Source organism: Chrysochloris asiatica, unplaced genomic scaffold (genome assembly GCF_000296735.1).
Source record: "Chrysochloris asiatica unplaced genomic scaffold, ChrAsi1.0 scaffold00050, whole genome shotgun sequence".
Lineage (NCBI taxonomy): Eukaryota > Metazoa > Chordata > Mammalia > Afrosoricida > Chrysochloridae > Chrysochloris > Chrysochloris asiatica.
Window position 1 is genome coordinate 3,473,070 of NW_006408568.1, and position 6,762 is coordinate 3,479,831.

Sequence of the window (6,762 nt, forward strand, 5' to 3'; positions counted from 1 at the left end):
TCTGACATAGAGTAATCTTCAATAAGACAGCAGCATAAAAAGAAAAGAAAGCTAGAGTATGACCAGAAAAAGTCAAGAACCATTGCTTTGGCCAGATCCCTAACAAGCATTTACCAAAGGCAAAGGTTTGCCTATAGACTAAGGGTCAGGAAAAAATCCTTACAGGCAATGTCCACTTTCAACTATATCAGAAAAACTGGCACTGGATTTTCCTCAAACTATAGAAAACTGGATAAAATATGAAACAGCATTGGATAATAAGCAAGGCAGAACTGTGTGATCTCTTAGAGGAAGGAAACAAGTGAGATGAACATTATGAACCCCCTGACTTTTTGTCTGGGGGTACTTTCCTGAAGCTGTGCACAAGCAGAGCCTGGAGATCTCATAGAGACTGGAGACAGAGACTGGAGTCTGGTGGGGCTGAGGTGGATGAAATTGATGAAGCAGAGTGCAGGGGAAAAAGGAACTATGCAGGGAAAAATAGGAATGCAGAGAAATCTGCATGGGGTCCCCATTGAGTCTTTTGCTGGATAGTAAACTGCACATGGGTAGGATGAATTTCCATGAGACTGGATTGGTTTAATAGTTAAAATTCTATCAACATAATTTACCCTATTATGAAAACCATAGGATCATCTCAGCAGATGAAAAAAATTCTATTTAACAAAATTCAACACTCCAACTCTTGTTCATGAATTTTAAAGACAAAGCCAAACAAAACAAAAATCTCAAAAACCAAAACACATTAGCAAGAGAAGGGCATTCCTTAATCTGATGAATGACGTCTGCAAAAAGACTTATAACAAACATCATACTTACTCAAGGATGGGCACTCTTATCACTCTTATCACTTCTGGTAAACATCTTATTAGAGGCTGTAGTCAATGCAGTAAAGCAAGAAAATGAAATAAATGGCATACAGATACGAATCAAATCTATCCTTGTTCATAGACAGTATGATTTTACATATGAAAAATACTAAGCATCTACCACACATCAAAAAAGCTACCAGAAATATAAAGTGAATTTAAGCAAGGTTACAGAACACAAGGTGAATTAAAAAAAAAAAAAAAAAGCAGTATTTCTGCCATTTACAACACTATCAAAAGACATAAAATACTCAGAGTTTATTGTAACAAAATGTTATATGTAAGACCTGTACCTAGAAAACTACAAAACAGCATGGAGAGAAAGTTAATATTTAAATAAATAGAAATACCTAGCATGATCATGAACTGCAAAATTCAATATTACTATGGATTCAATATCATGATTGCAATGTTCTCCAAACTAAGAAGATCCAACACAATCTCCATAAAAATGCCAGCAGATGTGTTCAGGGAAATTGGCAAGCTGATTATAATATTTACATGAAAATGTAAAGGACCTAGAATAGATAAAACAAGTTAGAAAAAATCAAATAAAACTAACTTGGAAGACTTACACTATCTCTTCTTAAGAGTTCCTTTAGTGACCCTGTTGTTGTTATGCCATTGAGTTGGGTTCTGACTCACAGTGACCTTATAGAGGCTTTCCAAGGAGCCACTGGAGAGTTTAAACCACTGACCTTGTGGTTAGCACTCCAGCGTTTATCCTAAGCCCCACACCTAGACTCCACAGCAACCCTAAAGCTACAATAATCAAGGCAGTATGATATTGGTTTAAGATGAAGATAAATGGATCCATAGAACTGTATAGAGTGTTTGGAAATAGAACCAAGCATATATGATAAATTGATTTTCAGCAAAGGTGTCAAGATAACTCAGTGCAGAAAAGATGTTAAAATATCCATACAGGACATTACTGCAGGAAAAGGTGCCCAGACCGGAGCAGTCAAGATGTGTGACTTCACCGAGGACCAGAGGGCAGAGTTTAAGGAGGTCTTCTAGCTGTTTGACAAAACAGGTGATGGAAGATCCTATACAGCCAGTGTGGGGACGTGATGAGGGCCCTGGGCCAGAACTCACCAACGCTGAGGTGCTCAAGGTCCTGGGGAATCCCAAGAGTGATGAGATGAATGTGAAGGTGCTGGGTTTTGAGTATTTCCTGCTTATGCTGCAGACTGTGGCTAAGAACAAGGAGCAGGGCACCTATGAGGACTATGTTGAAGGACTTTGGGTGTTTGACAAGGAAAGCAACGGCACTGTCATGGGTGCTGAAATCCGGCATGTCTTTGTCACACTGGAGGATAAGATGACAGAGGAAGAAGCAGAGATGCTGATGGCCAGGCGCAAGGATAGCAATGGCTGTATCAACTCTGAAGAGCTTGTCTAGCTGGTGCTGAGAGCAGCCTTTCCTGTGTCCCCAGAGCCCTGTGCCTTTCCTGTGTGAGACTGTTATCTAACCCTGAAGCCCTCCTTGGCTGTCACAGCACCTTTCCCAGATTCTCTCTCTTGGAAAATGCTTGCAAGCAGCATTCACCAAATAAACTTGCTGTCTGTGCCCAAGAAAAAAACATCCATACAACTTCACACCTTATGCAAAAAGTTACTCAAAATCGATCACAGACACAAATACAAAAGCTAAAATTCAGTAAGAAAACATAAGAGAAAATCTTCACTGCTTTGGGGTAAGTAAAGATTTCTTAGAACACAAACACACAAACTATGAAAGAAAAAACTGAGACACCACCATAAAAATGAAAAAATTCTGATCTTTAAAAAAGAAATGAAATTTCAAGTCACAATACATATATCTGACTAAAGATTCATATTTAGACAATTTACACAGCTGAATAAGGAGACAAATACAATTAAAATTTGCAAAAGATTTGAATAGATGCTTCACAAAAAAGTGTTTACTGTATGCTTCCTTTTATATGCAATTCTAGAACAAGCAAACACAGATCAGCTATTTCTTGGTGCCAGGAATAAGCCTGCAAAGGGGCATGAGGGAAATTTGGGGGGTGTTAGAAATGGTCTGTATTTTGATTACTATGGTGCATAAGTTAGCCAAGGCTCATAGAATTATACATTTAATTTATTTAATTCATGGGTATATTTAATTTTATGTAAATTTCTCTTAATAATAGTGTTTGTCAATACCTTATAGTCAAAGAGATAGTAATGATGTGTATTAAACTGACAGGACAAGTTTAGAAACTACTGCTTTCTGAGGGCTTAACCTGTAATGGTTTCTTTACGATACAGCTCTGAGTTGTCCTTGAAAGGAAGTCAAGTATATGTACTATGAAGGACTAGAGGAATATACTGCACTACTGGGACTAACTGGACAGATTCAGGACTTTTGAGAAGAAAAAAAATATGGCATTTAGTTATTCATTAAAATGTAATTATTTTCATAAGCAAAAAATGAGGGGATCCTCAATGAGCTGCACTGACCCAATAGCAATGGAGTCAGACATGAAGATGGCAGCGGTCTGAACAATGTTTTGTTCTATTATTATACTTAAAGCCACACAAGTTGGTGGTAACTTGGTAGCAACTAACAACAATTAAAAAACCAAACAAAATTATGCATAAATCACTGTATAAATACATCAGAAACCAAGACAGAATCTTTGCCCACAAGGAGGTCATACCTTTTGGGGGAAGTGATCAACAATTGTCCAGAACAGGAAACGACAGAGTGAGTTCTTAACCAGAGGTGAGGTATCAAAGGGATATCAAAAAAACTAGCAACGAGTCAGCTGAAATCAGAAACCAGAAATTTGAAGACGTTCTGATATGTGTGTTTGTGTGATTTGTCTCAAACATTTCAGTAGCTTAGTGTAGCACAGAAAAGAGGTTGGCAGTATTTGTTTTTTTTAAAGTTATTAAAATGATGTGTATGTCTATAAGGTATATAAATTACTGTCTCTAACTGAAAATGCTTATACTGGGAATGCTTATATCTCAAAGCATTCTGTAATAAGAGTACAGCTACCTTTGGTAGGAGCTTTGAGGTCAGTATTGCCTAATTTTCTGTATTGCAGCAGAAATATTTTAAGAGGTGAATTTTGCTCCCATCTCTAAGTTACTTTCTTAGAGCTATAACTGACCAAATCTCAGTTGAAAGAAATAATATTCAAGAGAGATTGCTGCAAAAAGTGTAGCCATTCCTCTAGAACTGCATTGTCCAGCATGATAGTCACTAGTCACAAGTAGCTATTTAAATTTAAACTAGTTAAAATTAAATAAAAGTTACATTTCACTGGCCACATTTTGCATGCTTAATAGCCACACCTGACTGATGACAGCCATTTTGGACAGTACAGCTGCCGTGCTTTTCCACCATTGAAGGCGGTTCTAGAGAACAGTGCTTCTTTAGAGATCTTCTCCTTGGGCCAAACCAGGCCCTCAGTGAGCTCCATATGAGGGCACCATGGTTTTGATCCCTCACAGAATTGCTTTTATGCCTTTAGCTTGCAACAAAATCTTCATAAGAAAAAGTCCTATAAATTTATGATGGCAACCATTGCCAGGACTTTAAAGAGGACATCACTCACAATGTTAAAGCAATGAATTCTTTTATGAGGCTTCCTGGAAGAAATCTTTCCCAATCTCAGTATTAGGGTAAGCTATGGTTTTCCTGAACAATTGGATTGTTTTCCTCTTACAGTTATTGTGATTTTTGAAGTTAATTGCATTTGCCTTCTTGACTTCAGGCAAACTTGCAGCCACATTTTCAGAACTCATCCAGCAACCAAATGGGACCCCACAGTACACATTTCTTTGTGTGTGTGTGTTTACTGCCCTATTTCCCTTGACAAATTATTTTATACTTTTGGTTTGCATGTATTTTTTGTAAATTGCCTTACATCCTTTCTGTAATAGAAGTGTAATATAAGTAAATAAATAGACAGATATGTTATATGCATGCATATAGATTTGTATGCAAGCAATTATCTTTCAGACACAACCCAGGTATGTGTCCTCAGGCTGAGGACATTAGTAAAAACACAGTCCAGTGCTGATCCTACAGTGCCACATGAAACCATCCAATAGGACTTACTGCTAGATCATGGCATCTTGCTAGGCTTATACTGGAATAAGGGCCAATCCCACAGAGATTGGAAGGACCTTATTACTATAAAGAAAAGTCTGGAACAGAATTCATTCTTTGAAGTCATTTTCCCTGCATTGAGAACCTCTTAGGCTCACTGAAGAGGATGTGTAATGGTGAGAAATGGCAGCAAGCAAGCACAGCAGAGTCCAGTGACAGAGAAACTAAAGCTGTAGGAACCAGGAGGCCTACGGAAGACAGCACAGGGGATTTGTCAGTCCACAGAGAACTGAGTGCTTTCAGATATGAGACTTGCTAGCAAGGCCAAAGAGTTGTAACACTTGCCTGAGTAGGGCAGAGGCCAAGACGAACACAGTGTGGCAGAGGTTGAGAGATGGCTCTGCCTGTGGGCAGGTCAGAGTAGAACCATTGGCTTGTGCAGCCTGGAGGCGCTGAGGGCAGTCTGGTTGTAAACTGTGTTGATTGACAAATGGATTCTGTCTCCTGAAATTGTTCTTCTGGCAGTCCATGGTACTTTTTATTGTCCTCTCCAACACCATAACTCAAATGCATCAATTCTTCTACAGTCGTCCATATTTAGTGTCCAACTTTCACATGCATATGAGTTTATTAAAAATACCATGACTTGGGTCCAAGGCACCTTAGTCCTCAAACTGTCATCTTTGTTCTTGAATGCTTTAAAGAAGTCTTATGCAGCAGATTTGCCTAATGCAATAGGTTGTTTGATTTCTTGACTGCTGCTTCAATGAATGTTGATTGTGAATCTAAGCGAAATGAAGTCTTTGACAACTTCAATCTTTTTTCCATTTACCATGATGTTATTTATTGATCTAGTTGTGAGGATTTTTATTAGTCATACTGTGGTGTCTTGCCTGTTGCTGTGATGCTGGAAGCTGATGTTTCAAATACCAGCAGAGTCACCCACAGTGAACAGGTTTCAGTTGAGCCTCCACACTTAGACTAGGAAGAAGTAGAGGTAGACTACGTCTGAATGTTTAGCCACTGAAAACCTTAACAATAGCAGCAGAACAACAGTGTTACAAGTTGATTTTGACTCAGAATGATCCCATGTGATTGAGTAGAACTGTCCCATAGGTTTTTCTAGGTTGAAATCTTTATGGGAGCAGATCTCTAGGCCTTTCTCCCTCAGAGTCATGAGGTGGGTTTGAATTGCCAAGCACATAACTGTTGTACCACCAGGGCTCCTTATGAGTGTAGAATAACAGACTCCAAAGGCAAGCCAGTGAACAGTGCAACTCTATGTGGCCTAGTAGGCATTTAGGGCAGGGACCAAACAAGAGGAAAACAGTTGATTAGGGAGAGGTTATCTTTAAAGCTTCCTCAGAATGCAGTTCATCAAAGCGGGACAGCAAAAGTCCATGGGAGTACATAAGACCATTGGAAGGACAATGAAGAGGTCAAACTGTTGGACCCATGCTCAAGTGGAGATGTCAATGAACAGCAAAATGACAAAGTCAGGCAGGAGGGAGATGGAAGAGCAAGGAAAGAACTGGGAAGATTCTGCACCCTCAGTAATCTACCCTTGGGCAACCAAGTGCTATTAATATTATACCAAATGAGTTTAGCCTCAGAAGGAAAAAGAAAGTCAATCTGTAATGAGGTACTAAAAAAACATGCATTCATGATGGCAGTTGTCATTCAACACGTGGTTAAGAATTGTTGCAATTCTTTGTACCACTGTTATGATTGGAATTGTGTCCCACCCCCCAAAAAATATGTGTTGGAATTCTAACCCCTATACCTATAGTGTAATCCTGTTCACAAACAGGGTTTTGT

General features: G+C 38.8%; 1 pseudogene; it reads left to right on the plus strand.

Annotated features, from left to right (window-relative positions):
* The first annotated feature begins 1,838 nt into the window (after positions 1 to 1,838).
* LOC102816473 lies at positions 1,839 to 2,331 on the plus strand (annotated as a pseudogene).
* Positions 2,332 to 6,762: the final 4,431 nt, after the last annotated feature.